The sequence below is a fragment of the Bos grunniens genome, chromosome 16 (genome assembly GCF_055505025.1).
Source record: "Bos grunniens cultivar Pamir isolate PY7600 chromosome 16, Bosgru_T2T1.0, whole genome shotgun sequence".
Taxonomy (NCBI): domain Eukaryota; kingdom Metazoa; phylum Chordata; class Mammalia; order Artiodactyla; family Bovidae; genus Bos; species Bos grunniens.
In genome coordinates, this window is record NC_141180.1 from 62,617,907 (window position 1) to 62,633,835 (window position 15,929).

General features: G+C 38.7%; 1 long non-coding RNA gene across 7 annotated transcripts in view; it reads left to right on the forward strand.

Moving 5' to 3' along the window:
- The window catches only part of LOC147356934 (uncharacterized), a 514,461-nt gene that overhangs the window by 266,777 nt on the left and 231,755 nt on the right, over window positions 1–15,929 (forward strand). For 5 of the 7 annotated variants that reach the window (XR_015143651.1, XR_015143655.1, XR_015143646.1 and 2 more), the window contains one exon: window positions 5,581–5,821. The exons of the other annotated variants lie outside the window; for them this stretch is intronic. This is a non-coding gene — a long non-coding RNA (uncharacterized LOC147356934). Of the gene's footprint in view, window positions 1–5,580; window positions 5,822–15,929 lie in introns of those variants that run through there. 7 annotated transcript variants of the gene reach the window in all.

A 15,929-nucleotide genomic window follows, 5' to 3' on the forward strand; every position in this document is an offset into this window, starting at 1 on the left:
GGATGTCCTTCAACTTTCTAGGTGACAGCTCTTTAGAAGCGCTTTGTAAAGAAGTAGATAATCTATTAATGGTCTTTGGGGGCAGTGCTGATTTAGACACTTAGAAGATCTGCCAAATTTGACACTATTAAGTCATCACTGAGTTGAGATTAGAATGGGCCATTGATACAATTGCTAATCCATTTGTGACAATTTGCATATGTTGTGGCCTCACCTTGTGCTAATGTTTGCCAGAGAAAATCTCAGCAATTGGATGATGGCCACTGACCTGAAGTCCATTTTATACATCAAGAAACAAAAACTTGGAGAAATTCATTGATGTTAGTTTCGCAAGCTGTTAAGTTTTGCCAGCTGATTGGTGAAGGGGTCTGGATTATAATTCATTAAGTTCATGTCTAGAATTGACTCTGGAGCCATCTTAGATGTTGCCAAAAATCAACTTTTATTTTTAGTATTAAAATTTTATGTTGACTTTCCAGAATGAAAGCCTTGACTCCACAGAAAAAAGAATGTTGGAAGGGCATGCATAAACAAAAGTAAAAGAAAATGCTTTGCTGTTTGCTAAGGCTATATGTTATAAAATTCATCCATGGAAATTTAGGTCGCTGTATCTTTTTTTTTTTAATATTTTTTATTGGAGTATAATTGCTTTACAATGTTGTGTTAGTTTCTGCTGTACAATGAAGTGAATCAGTCATGTGTGTATGATCCCCTCCCTGTGGGACCTCCGTCTCACCCATCTCAGATCCCACCCCTTTAGGTCATCACAGAGCACGGAGCTGAGCACCCTCTGCTTTGCAGCAAGTTCCCATTAGCTATCTATCTTACACATGGTAGTGTATGTATGTCAATCCTCATCTCCCAATTTGTCCTACCCCTTGATATTCACCTCACCATGTATGATCATTGTTACTCAGGTAAAGGGAAATCTTACATTCTACAACATTCTAAATCATAATTTTTAGTTGTAGAAGAAAGAGTATAGCCAGTGATTATAAATCTTTATCTATTTCTTTTTTTTGGTTGAGGACATGCTGTAAGCTGTAAGAAGAAAATGAGGGAAAGGAAAGTAACAAGGTCAGGGGCAGCAGATGGATCCTCATTTCTATTGTAGATGGAGAAGGACAAGGGAGTAGCTGGCAAGAAGCCCAGAATCCAGAGGTTGGCACTCCTATATTATTTCATAGCAAGTCTCAAATGCTGACATGAAGCAGAGGCCTCTGGTGGGTAAGCAGAACATGCAGGCTACTCTCTGATGCAGGCCAACAGTGTTTCTGTGATTATTTGTGTTGCAGCAGGAAGTGAATATGAAAGGGTGATGAGAAAGAACAGAAGGAAAATTGAAAACTCCCATTTGTTGCCTTCAGATTTAGGACCACCATTCTTTTATTTTTTTTAAATATAAATTTATTTATTTTAATTGGAGGCTAATTACTTTACAATATTGTATTGGTTTTGCCATACATCAACATGAATCCACCACAGGTGTACACATGTTCCCCATCCTGAATCCCCCTCCCACCTCTCTCTCCATACCATCCCTCTGGGTCATCCCAGTGTATCAGCCCTGAGCATCCTGTATCATGCATCCAACCTGGACTGGCGATTCATTTCACATATGATATTATACATGTTTCAGTGCCATTCTCCCAAATGATCCCACCCTCGCCCTCTCACACAGAGTCCAAAAGACTGTTCTATACATCTGTGTCTCTTTTGCTGTCTCGCATACAGAATTGTCATTACCATCTTTCTAAATTCCATATATATGCGTTAGTATACGGTATTGGTGTTTTCCTTTCTGGCTTACTTCACTGTATAATAGGCTCCAGTTTCATCCACCTCATTAGAACTGATTCTAATGTATTCTTTTTAATGGCTGAGTAATACTCCATTGTGTATATGTACCTCTGCTTTCTTATCCATTCATCTGCTGATGGACATCTAGGTTGCTTCCATGTCCTGGCTATTATGAACAGTGCTGCGATGAACATTTGGGTACATGTGTCTTTTTCAATTCTGGTTTCCTCAGTGTGTATGCCCAGCAGTGGGATTGCTGAGTCATATGGTAGTTCTATTTCCAGTTTTTTAAGGAATCTCCACACTGTTCTCCATAGTGGCTGTACTAGTTTGCATTCCCACCAACAGTGTAAGAGGGTTCCCTTTTCTCCACACCCTCTCCAGCATTTATTGCTTGTAGACTTTTGGATAGCAGCCATTCTGACTGGCGTGAAATGGTACCTCATAGTGGTTTTGATTTGCATTTCTCTGATAATGAGTGATGTTGAGCATCTTTTCATGTGTTTGTTAGCCATCTGTATATCTTCTTTGGAGAAATGTCTATTTAGTTCTTTGGCCCATTTTTTGATTGGGTCATTTATTTTTCTGGAATTGAGCTGCAGGAGTTGCTCGTAAAATTTTGAGATTAGTTGTTTGTCAGTTGCTTCATTTGCTATTATTTTCTCCCATTCTGAAGGCTGTCTTTTCACCTTGCTTAGAGTTTCCTTTGTTGTGCAGAAGCTTTTAATTTTAATTAGGTCCCATTTGTTTATTTTTGCTTTTATTTCCAATATTCTGGGAGGTGGGTCATAGAGGATCCTGCTGTGATGTATGTCGGAGAGTGTTTTGCCTATGTTCTCCTCTAGGATTTTTATAGTTTCTGGTCTTACATTTAGATCTTTAATCCATTTTGAGTTTGTTTTTGTGTATGAGTACCACCATTCTTTAATCCTTTTAATTTTGTTATTAAAATGCTCTCCCCTACACCTTCTTTGTCCCTCTAGGATAGTTTTCCTCGGTCTTTGCTCATGATTTAAAAATTCTGGTTGCTTTCTCTACAGTCAAGTTTAGATACGCTCTTGAAATTGACATTTATTTTCATGGCTTCCGCATTCAACTCTTTCATATTTAGCCTCCACTGGGGGACCCACCACTCTTTTCCCTCTGGAGCAATAGCTTATGCTTGGGTAAATTATATGATCTAAACTTAGCTATTTTGAGACCCATTTCTTTAAACTCAAGCATACTTTCTGTTATTTGAGAGTGAATGTTAATGAATTGATACATTATGCCTTGTGGGCAATCCATTTGCATTTTAACTGGTGCTTTTTAAATGCCTGATTCTATAGAAAAAAACTCGTAATACGAACATTGTAAGGAAAGAGACTTTGGGGAACACTTTTTTCGCAAATCATATCATTCTGGTAGTGTTGATCCACCTTTCTTCCCTCATTGTAACCCCTACCTCTGTAACTTAATTGTGCCCTTTTAGAGGCTGATTTAGACTTCCCTGGTGGCTCAGAGGGTAAAGCGTCTGCCTGCAACGCTGGAGACCTGGGTTCAATCCCTGGGTCGGGAAGATCTCCTGGAGAAGGAAATGGCAATCCACTCCAGTGTTCAGGTATTGAGCTTGGCATCCATGTAGCAACGATGAAAAAGATAATGCCTATGCTCAAGGAGGTCAAGACTAATAAGGGACACTGCCACATAGCTGTAAAGGCCACCGGATATGATGACAGAGATAAGCAAAGGAGATTTAAGTGGCTTTAAAAAGGGTGCCCGAGGGACTTCCCTGGCTGTCCAGTGGTTAAGAATCCACACTCCCAGTGTGGGGAGCACAGGTTCAATCTCTGGTCAGGGGATTAAGATCCCACATACTGTAGGACAGCTAAGTTCAAAAGCCAAAAACCACTAAAGCCCTGCATACCAGAGCCCGTGCTCTGCAACGAGAAGCCTGCACACCATAACCGGAGAGTAGCCCCTGCTCGCCACAACTAGAGACAATATGTGTGTAACAGTGAAGATCCAGCTCAGCCAAAGGGGGAAAAAAGGGTACCCAGCATAGGTGGCAGCGGTATAGGAAGCAGGAGAAAAATGGTGGAGGACTCCTGGGTGACCTGATATCTAAACTGAACAAGTATCTGTACTGGTAGCTTCAAGTACAAGTTAACACAAATAAGCAAGAGAAAGAGGAAGGCTGTAGGAAAGGGGAAGGGAATGTGAGTTAAAGAGTGGGCATGGCATCAACAAGAAAAGTCAAGCTGTGAGGAGACCTCAAGCTGTGGGATTGTTCAAGCTGTGAGCTTAACCTAGCATTTAACCTAGCATCCAGTTTGAATAGGACAGGGATAAAGATAAAGCTAGAGAGCTAACTATGGGCAAGTCAGATCCAACATCTTAGAGGAGAACTTCTACTTTATTGTTTTTCTAAATTAAAAAATCCATAAATTGAAAGATGCACTTCAACTTAGGAAAATGGATCTTCAAGGTAGATATTAACTAGATCGTTATATATTCATGACCATGGCATAATGGTTCTCTTGCATAAATTACTTTATTTCCTCTTTGTCTTTGAATTTCTGCACCATATTTAACTTCCTCATTTAATGTACTTGCAAAAATAATGACTTTCAGGATGGAATACTCTCTCAGAAGTTCAGAATTTGAACACTGAGTTGAAGTTTTATTTTTTTCCCTTCCATCTTAATCAGGACTATACCTAAATATAATCAGGGCTATACCTAAATATATGGTCCCTGTTTTAAAAATTGTATATGCCTCGGAAGGATAAGTTGGAAGTTTGAAATTCACATACACACAGTATTATATATAAAATAGGCTTCCCAGGTGGGACTAGTGGTGAAGAACCTGCCTGCTAATTCAGGAGACAGAGATGCAGATTTGATCACTGTGTCGGGAAGATCCCCTGGAGGAGGAAATGGCAAACCCCTCTAGTATTGTTGCCTGGAGAATCCCACGGACAGAGGAGCCTGGCTTGCTGCAGTCCTAGGGTCACAAAGAATCGGAGACAACTGAAGCAACTTAACATGCATGCATATGTAAAATAAATAACAGAGAACTATGCCCAATATGTTGTAATAATCTCTAAAGGAAAAGAATCTGAAAAAGTGTGTGAGTGTGTGTGTGTATACACACATATGTGTGTGCATGCTAAATCATTTCAGTCATGTCAGAGTCTGTGCGACCCTCAGACCTATAACCTACCAGGCTCTTCGGTCCATGGGATTCTCCAGGCAAAAATACTGGAGTGGGTTGCCATGCCCTCATCCAGGACATCTTCCCAACCCAGGGATCAAACCCATGTCTCCTGTATTGCAGGCGGTTCTTTACGGTCGGAGCCACTAGGGGAGCCCATATATATATATGTGTGTGTGTGTGTGTACACACACACACACACTGAATATATAATCATGTGTGTGTATGTATGTATACCAAATCGCTGTTGTATACCTTAAATTAACACAACATTGTAAATCAACTCTACTTTGATAAAATAGAATGAAAGCAAACACAAAAATTGCAGATACCCTTGAAGCCGCTCAGTCATTTCTGACTCTCTGTGACCCCATGGACTGTAACCCAGGCTCCTTCATGGGATTTTCCAGGGACGAATATGGATTGCCATTACCTTCTCCAGGGGATCTTCCCAACCTGAGGATCAAACCTGGGTTTCCTGCATTGCCAGCAAATTCTTTACCATCTGAGCCACCAGGGAAGCCCCAAATTATATTTAGAGAGCGTGAAAAAAATATTACCTGAACTTACTTTCCTTCCTTTCAGAGCCAGTGACTAGGAAGACAGCAGACTATCAAGTGAAAGGAATCAGACACTGAGATGGGCTTCTCAAGAGTCGCCAACCTTTATTTACCCATGCTGGGTGTCGGACAGGACACCTGTCTTCAAGGATTTTTTGATAGATATATGTGCCATGAAGCTAACAGCAACATGATTTTGAACAGGATGGTTAAATTCTAGAGACTTCAAGTTTTTCCTTAATAAAGTGAAGTAAATACATCTAAAATAGAGCCCTATCCTTTCCAAAAAGGGAATGGCAACTCTCTGCAGTATCCTTGCCTGGGAAATCCCATGGACAGAGGAGCCTGGTGGGCTACAGTCCATGGGGTCTCAAGAGTCAGGCACAACTTAGGGACTAAACCACCACCACCACCACCATCCTCTGCAAAACATGTTGGAGTCTATTCAGCAGAAAACTGATGAATGTTTATTCTAAATTTAACATTTATGCAAAGCATATATTTGAAAATATTTATTTTAACATATATATATGCATACTCTATGTCATAATTCTAGTTTACCTATACAAGCCTAAAATGCACTATTAGAATTATGTTTTTTCTTTGTAATAAACTTTTAATAAATTTTTAAAGGAATAAACTTGCTTAACAATGTTGTGTTAATTTTTACTGTACAGCAAAAATGAGTCAGCTATACATATACATATAGCCCCTCTTTTTCTGGATTTCCTTCCCATTTAGGTCACCACAGAGCACTGAGTAGAGTTCCCTGAGCTCTAGAGAAGGCTCTTAGTTATCTATTTTATACATAGTATCAATAGTGTAAATATGTCAATCCCAATTTCCCAGTTCATCCCCCTTCCCCCTTGGTGTCCATACATTTATTCTCTATGTCTGTGTCGCTATTTCTGCTTTGCGAATAGGTTCATCTTAGCCATATTTCTACATTCCACATATATATTAATATATGATATTAGTTTTTCTCTTTGACTTACTTCATTCTGTATGACAGACTCTAGATCCATCCTTGTCTTTGCAAATGGCACAATTCCATTCCTTTTTTATGGCTGAGTAATATTGTATTGTAATTAGTTTAACTGGATCCTAAATATTTATTGTGGTAGAGGAATATTTAATTATGATATTCCCCCCTTAAAAAATCACCATACTTGAGAAATGCTGAATTAACATTGAAGAGAAAGAAATTAAAATCTTCCTTTGATTCGACCTAATAAGATGAGAAAAGATTTGCCTTAACATATATCAGAAAATCATCTATATTTTTCATGCAAATACTAATCAGGAAAAGATTAAGGTCCATGGAATTTTACATGAACTTTGAAAATGTTGAAAAAATGGAATTTTACTTTTAAACTGAAATGTTCTTAGAAAAAATAAATTCCATTCTTTGTTTATCTTTTACATAAAATAATAAGTAAAGACATTTTCCTGATCTCTCCTGTCCATTTTGGCAGAGAAAGAAATTTAAGTTCATCCCCACAAATTTCCTCTGGGACCTAACATATAAATTACTGTCAAGATATTTTGATTGTTGGCACTTTAGAAAGATTAAGTGATTCATCTAACATGAAACGATGAGGTCCCTTTGCAGAGCTGAGAATGGAATTCAGATCACTAGGATAGTTGTTAAGAAATTATCTCTATCTTTTATTTTAAAATAAATTTTAGCTTTCCTGAAGAATTTGTCATTGGCCACTTGTTGAATGGGCTTCCCTGGTGGCTCATCAGTAAAGAAACTTCTTGCCAATGCAGGAGATAGTGCTTTGATCCCTGGGTCAGGAAGATCCCCTGGAGAAGGAAATATCTACCCTCTCCAGTATTCTTGCCTGGGAAATTCCATGGACTGAGGAGCTTGGCGGGCTACCATCAATCAGGTCACAAAAGAGTTGGACACGATTAGCGACAGTAAACAACGAAACTGTATAATATGGATTGTTTAGTTGATACTTAAATCCACCTCTCAGACTTTCCTAATAGAATGTAAGCATAAGTGCTCCTTCTTTCTTCAATCTTTCAGAACACACTCTATAATATTTTCTGAAATTTACACATAGACATTCATTGCTGACCAGATATTACCTATGTATTACATGCTATCTATGTCCTAAGATGTAATTTCAGGCCCCTCTTCCATGCACCCTCTACTTCTGTCCCTCTTGGGGGAAAAAAAAAAGTTAAACTGTTCTCAAAGGCATCTCTTTGCGACCCCTTGGACTGTAACTCACCAGACTCCTATGTCCATGAAATTTTCCAGGCAAGAATACTGTAGTGGGTCGCCATTCTCTTCCCCAGGGGATCTTCTTGACCCAGGGATCGAACCCAGGTCTTCTGCATTGCAGACAGGTTCTTTATCATCTACCAAATCCTAATAAAACATGCTGTTAATACATTTAATTATTCCCAAGACTTTGGCCTTGGAGCCTCAGGATGGTGTCTTGTTTACTCTGTGTCATCAGCCCCTGCTTAGTGCTGAACATATGTGCTCAGTTACATCCGACTCTTTGTGACCCCATGGACTGTAGCCCACCAGGCTCTTCTGTCCATGGGATTTTTCAGGCAAGAATACTGTAATGGGTTGTCATTTCCTCCTACAGGGGATCTTTCTGATTAAGAGATGGACTCCACGTCTCCTGAGTCTCCTGCATTGCAGACAGATTCTTTACCACTGAGCTTCTGAGGAAGCCCTTTGGACATATGATAAGTGTCAAATAAATATTTATTGAAAATATTGAAAAATAATGAAAACAGTAAAGCAGTTCACTAAGTGTACTGCTAAGAGGCAACAAAAGTTGAAAATAGTTTTGAAAAGTTTTACTTTTAGTTCATGAATATATGCATTTTGTTATCTATTCATAGTGCCTATTTTGCTTTCTTTACATATATGGCCGCAAGTGTTGGGACTTCCCTGATAACTCATATGGTAAAGAATTTTCCTGCAATGCAGGAGACCTGGGTTTAATCCCTGGGTTGGGAAGATCCCCTGGAGAAGGGAATGGCTACCCACTCCAATATTCTTGTCTGGACACAGGAGCCTGGTGGGCTATAGTCCATGGGGTTATAGAGTCAGACATGAAAAATTATTTATCTGAATAAATTTTAAGTATTAATGGTTGCAATGATTCAGTTAAATAGCATTTATTTAGACAATTTAACATTGTTTAAAATTTTCCCCAAATATTGACATTATAAACAAAACTGATTGACCATGGCTGTGAATGAGTTGTCATTCTTGGAGAAGTTGGCACACAGTTGGTACTTAATGCATTGATGCATGACCAAAAGTAATAATTAGTGCTTTCCTTGTTTTGGAAGACAATTAAAATTATATTGAAATTAGTTATAAATATGCCTTAAAGACTTCTGAAAAGAGTTAACTAGATTTGCATGGTATTTGTTAAAACTCAGAGGAACCAGGAAAACAATAAAAAAGATTTGATCACAATTTCTGTGATCATATATTTTACCAAGAAGCAAAAAAGGAAACCATGTATTTTACCCTCTATATATTCAGCCCTCTAGGTGGTCCCTAGTTTAGTTATAATGATCTAGCAGAAGTGTTAAACCTATATGATACCTATCTATGAGTTTAGTTCAGTCGCTCAGTCATATCTGACTCTTGGCGACCCCATGGACTGTAGCACGCCAGGTTTCCCTGTCCATCACCAACTCTCAGAGCTTACTCAAACTCATGTCCATCAAGTCGGTAATGCAGTCCAACCATCTCATCCTCTGTCATCCCCTTGTCCTGCCTTCAATCTTTCCCAAGTCTTTTCCAAAGAGTCTGTTCTTCGCATCAGGTGGCCAAAGTATTGGAGTTTCAGCTTCAGCATCTGTCCTTCAATGAATATTCAAGACTGGTTTCCTTTAGGATGGACTGGTTGGATCTCCTTGCAGTCCAACAGACTCTCAAGAGTCTTCTCCAACATCACAGTTCAAAAGCATCTCTTCTGGTAGCTATGGGTAGCAATGGGTTTCTGTGGGTAGCTATGAAGATAATTGATTTTTTTCTGTCTGTATTGACTTAGTATGTGGTGGAGAGATATTTTCAATATCTATCAATAATATTAACCTCTCATTTGAGAATAGGCACCTTTCTTGACCAATTTAATGTCTCAGATTAGTGTTTGAAGCATTTAACTGTTTAATTACTCAAATGAAATTTTACTTATTATACCTGTACTGAACGGGTGTTGTGCTTGCCTAGAAGTACTCATTTGCTCATTCAAACATATTTAAGGAATCCCCACAGTACATCAGGCCCTCAGCTCTGCCTGATGATTCTATAAATATTTCCTGAAAATTCTGGTGATAAAATCAATGCTATATTTAATTTTATCATTTTTTTAATTGAAGTGTAGCTAACTTGCAATATTTTGTTAACTTCAAGTGTGCAGCACAGTGATTCAGTTATATGTGTGTGTGTGTGTGTGTATATATTGTTTTTCACAGTTTCCATTACGAGTTATTGCTAGATACTGAGTATATTTCCCTGTGCTATACAGTACGTCCTTGGTGATTATCTCTTTTACATATAGTAGTGCATGTATGCACAGTCGTGTCCAACTATTTGCAACCTCGTGGAGTATAGCCCACCAGGCTCCTCTGTTCATGGAATTTTCTAGGCAAGAATACTGGAGTTGGTTGCCATTTCCTCCTCTAGGGACATATGCTGCTGCTGCTGCTAAGTTGCTTCAGTCGTGTCCAACTCTGTGCAACCCCATAGACGGCAGCCCACCAGGCTTCCCCGTCCCTGGGATTCTCCAGGCAAGAACACTGGAGTGGGTTGCCATTTCCTTCTCCAATGCATGAAAGTGAAAAGTGAAAGTGAAGTCGCTCAGTCGTGTCCAACTCCTAGCGACCCCATGGACTGCAGCCTACCAGGTTCCTCCATTCATGGGATTTTCTAGGCAAGAGTACTGGAGTAGGGTGCCATTGCCAGGGACATATAGACATATAGTAGTATGCATATGCTAATCCCAAACTCCTAATTTATCTGCCCCCTGCTTCCCTTTTGATAACCATAAGTTTGTTTTCTATGTCTGAATGTGATACTCCCACTGGGGAAAAGGGACATAGAATTAATACACTTGCTAGTAATTTTTTATTAAACTGAAATTAACGTTACAGCACACAGTAATCCTATCAATATCATATTCATCATTAATGTTACCTTTTGTGCTTTCAAGATGAATTTTCATTCAGGTACTCATAACATACTAGGAGAAGTTGTTACCAATATTGTCGGTGTTGAGCAGCTGAGTGGTCAGTATCATATGTAGACAAAATGATTCTTTGAGGATGAGAAAGTAATTCCTACAAGTAGATGGCTCCATTCCAGCTTAGCTTACTCTACTTCAGCTCTTTGTCAGCTGCCTATCCAATATTCAAAAAACAAAGCAAAACAGGAAACATGATAGTAGGTACTTTGAGTGTTTCTGGACATTTTATTACTTGGAGTTTTTAAAATGCTTTTGCCTCAAAAGGGATTTTCATAGATTTTAGTGGTTTTCCAGTTAGTGATTATATTTTTAAAAGATATTGGCTGTCTCAATAGAGTTGCAGATGAAATGGGATTGACCAGTTCCCATATAATGATGCACAAAAAAAGAAGAAAAAAAAAGGGAATCTAACCTCAGAAGATAAAAGCAGAGAGGGGAGATGATTGAAGTCTAAAACAGTGTGAAGGACGTGCATACAGTAACTTCAGATCTCTTTATTTGATCTCTAATTACTAGAATAAGGGTTTCCTTTCACACTTGAAAGGGATTATAAACACTTAAAAGCCTTTTCCCAGAAAGATGATGTTGTTAAAAAGAGGGATTCAAGAATAGTTCAGAGAAATTAATTGATGGTGGATGCATGTCAGGCTGTCAGAGGAAGTTAAAGATCTTCAGTGTAACATTTTGAGACAACATTTACTGGAATGCTTAAATGATTGAGCCACTCGAGGGTGACAAGTTTCTCATACTTTTTACACTTTTACTGGTAATGGAGACATTTAATGTTTCTTGTCAATTTGTTCCAATAATCACATGGCTGCAAATGAGTTGGCATATTGTGAGAGAATCATAATCCTAGGTTTTTTTTTTTTTTCCCCCTAAGTTCTTAGGCAACTTTTAAAGGAGAGCTAAGTTCTTGTATCTAGAAGCTGCAAGGGATCTTCTCTGAGTAAGGGGGGAGGTGGCCTCTGCTCCCTGTCATTGGGTTTTTTTGGCAATTGGCACCTCTGATGACTCAGCATGAGATGCAGTTTTGATTCCTGAGTTGGGAAGATCCCCTGGAGGAGGAAAATGGCCACCCATTCCAGTATTCTTGCCTGAAAAATCCCATGGACAGAGAAGCTTGGCAGGCTACAGTCCATGGGGTCTTAAAGAGTCGGACAGGACTTAGTGAGTCAAAACTCACACAAAGGGAGTTGAATGAAGGCACTATTGGGACTTCCTGATGGTCCAGTGGTTAAGAGTCCATGCTTCCACTGCAGGGGGATGGGTTGGATCCCTCATTCTACCTGGTTATCTGTTTTCGCTCCAACTTTAATCATTACTCAATTCTTTTACTTTTATATTTCAAGATGCTCATAGATATGGAATTTGTATTTTATGCCACGTCATTTTTTTGGTATGGCATTTATACTCTTAGTAGTAACATCCTTAATATATGTATGCATTTATCACTGTGGTAACATTGTATAATGGAGAAGTTGTCATAACTAACTAAACAAATTTACTTATGTGTGTCTTTTCTTTTCATTTATACTGCAAATTCCTCTATGGAGGAAAATCTCTTGCAGGTCTAACACTGTCTTATCTGAGTAGTTTTGGAAGAAATATTGACTGCATCAAGAAACTGAAATCTAAATTTGATTGTTTCACTTCTGTGACTTTGATTAGGCCATTCATAATTTCAGTGTTTTAGCTTCAGAATCTTTAATATTACAGTTTTATTTATTTATATTTATTTTATTTTTTACTTTACAATATTATATTGGTTTTGCCATACATCAACATGCATCTGCAATATTACAGTTTTAAATCACATGTTCTTTATGATCCCATTTCCCCTAAAATTTGATGACTCTATTATTTTCAGGAAATTTATATTACATTATGATCAAGAAGGATAATTCTCAGGGAGGGGAAGTTGTTGGGTAGAGAGGTAGGTGGATTAATTTAGAATGAAAATGTCTCATTGCATAGCAGAATCAATGACCCTTTACAAGACTTTCATTTTCAGACTGTTACCCAAGGAATAGAAATTGGAGAATTTGGGGTATAGGATTTTGAAAGCCTTAAAAACATATAACTTCCATCTCATGAGATCTATAAATTCAAGAGTAGAATTCCTTCTTCATTATCATTTTGCTATTAGTTTTAGTTGTGCGAATTAATTAGACTCCAGTACTCCTGCCTGGAAAATCCCATGGACAGAGGAGCCTGGAAGGCTGCAGTCCATGGGGTCGCGAAGAGTCGGACATGACAGAACAACTTCACTTTCACTTTTCACTTTCATGCATTGGAGAAGGAAATGGCAACCCACTCCAGTGTTCTTGCCTGGAGAATCCCAGGGACAGGGGAGCCTGGTGGGCTGCCGTCTATGGGGTTGCACAGAGTCGGACATGACTAAAGCGACTTAGCAGCAGCAGCAAGTATGTATTTATGGATTAATTTAATTTGTAAATGATTGTAGGGTCGGGAAGATCTTCTGGAGAAGAAAATGGCAGTCTACTCCAGTATTCTTGCCTGGAGAATTCCATGGACAGAGGAGTCTGGCAGGCTACAGTCAGTGGGTTCACAGAGTCAGACACGACTGAACAACTTACACTCTCAGTAGTTTAAAAACAAAATGAGAAGTCAAGTTTTGTTTTACACAGCTAATATTTTTTAAACATTTATTTTGCTGAAGTATAATTGCTTTACAATATTGTGTTAACTTCTGCCATACAGCAAAGTGATTCAATTATACATACATATATACATTTTTTTCATACCTTTCCATGATGGTTTATCAAGGATATTGAATATAGTTATCTGTGTTATACAGTAAGACCTTGTTGTTTATCCATCCTAAATATAATAGTTTGCATCTGCCAATCCCAAACTCCCAGTCCATTCCTGTACTCCCCTCCAGCTTCACACAGCTAATATTTAAAAGCAAAAATCCAGTGATGCTTGGGTTTTTGCGTTTACTTTTCCTTGTATGTGTGTAATCTGCATTATAGCGACAACTTTCTTCTGAAAAAAAAATTATGGAGGAATGCAGTCAGAAGGACCGTTCAATGATGCTACCCATGTTTCTGTGAACTGCAGAAAGCTTTTGAACTCAGATTCACTCTGGAAGTTCTACTGTTTGTCAAAACGTGCAGAGGAAAATAACTCTCTCCCACCAATTTCGTGGGAAAATAAGATCAATTAATGTGAGTGAAAAAGCTGGCTTAAAACCCAGCATTTAAAAAGCTAAGGTCTTGGCATCTGGTCCCATCACTTCATGGCAAATAGATGGGGAAACAATGGAAACAGTGACACACTATTTTCTTGAGCTCCAAAATCACTGCAGATGGAGCCTTCAGCCTTGATATTAAAAGACACTTGCTCCTTGGAAGGAAAGCTATGACCAACCTAGACAGCATATTAAAAAGCAGAGACATTACTTTGCCAACAAAGGGTCCATCTAGTCAAAGCTATGGTTTTTCCAGTAGTCATGTATGGATGTGAGAGTTGGACTATAAAGAAAGCTGAGTGCCAAAGAATTGATACTTTTGGACTGTGGAGTTGGAGAAGACTCTTGAGAGTCCCTTGGACTGCAGGGAGATCTAACCAGTCAATTCTGAAGGAAATCAGTCCTGAATATTCACTGGAAAGACTGATGCTATAGCTGAATCTCCAATATTTTGGCCACCTGATATGAAGAACTGACTCATTGGAAAAGACCCTGATGCTGGAAAAGATTGAGGCAGGAGGAGAAGGGGATGACAGGATGAGATGGTTGGATGGCATCACCAACTCGATGGACATGAGTTTGAGCAATCTCTGGGAATTGGCGATGGATAGGGAAGCCTGATCTGGTGCAGTCCAAGGGTCACATAGAGTTGGACACGACTGAGCAACTGAATTGAACAGAACTGGATGACCAATAGCTAAAATTTTTGAGAATGTATCATACACCAGATACCAAGCTAAAACCTCTATATGGATAATGTCATCAAATCCTCACAATATTTTTATGAGTTAAGAGCAAACATTATGCCTATTACAATGATGAAAGTGCTAAAGATTAGGGAGGTTAAATAATTATAATAGTTCACAAATCTAGGAAAGGATGGGAGCCAGGAGTTGAATGCAGACAATTTGACACCAGAATCTATGTACTTAGTACTTTTCTGTACTGGCATTCCTGAAACTAGCCCCTTGACATCACTGATCCATAAAACTTTATTTTGCCTTTACTGTGTCTCTAATCTACAAAACCTTCGACAAGTTAAACAACTGCATAGAGCCTGAATTTCCTAATCTATTAGGAGTAATTGCATCTATTTTATGGGTTTTGATAATAATTAAAAAAGTACATGAATGTAAAATGTTTAGTGATGTAGCTGGTGTGTAGCCTGTAGAATAATTAAGATCATCATCTGGGAACCTGGACGGTGTCATTTGCCCTTCAAAAGGGACAGACACAGGGAAATGCTAATGGAGGATGAAGGCAAGAACATGAATAGCTGTCACCAGGCACTGATCGGAGCAGTGGGGCAGATTTCCACTTACGAGTGTAGCTGATTGGTATAATGTGTCTATTTAAATATAATATCTCTCTTCATCATATAATGTCTCTGTATAAATATAATGTCTCTATTTAAAAGCTGAACTTTTAGAGTAGAGGAAAGAGATGCTGATATTATGTAGCAACGATTTATGCTGAACTTTTAGAATAGAGGAAAGAGATGCTGATATTATGTAGCAATGATTTAGCTACTTGATACAAAGGAATTTCTAAAGTACCAGAAATGCATGGAGTATTTAGAGACCTATATTGGAAAGGTAGTCAAATGTGAAAAACGAGAGAAGAGAAATTTGCTCTATCTTAAGATAAAAACATTTTCATAGGCATGGGTTTCTACCAGATCACCACATGATAATACAACAATTCAGATCATAACTCCTGTAAGGTTATCTGTAGTTCTGAAATACAGTGCTGTATGAACTAACAGGTAGTATGCTTTCTGACTAATTTCACTGTGCTGGTTCACAACCCATTCAGTTCAGTTCAGTCACTCAGTCGTGTCCGACTCTTTGCGACCCCATGAACTGCAGCACGCCAGGCTTCCCTGTCCATCATCAGCTCCCGGAGTCCACCCAAACC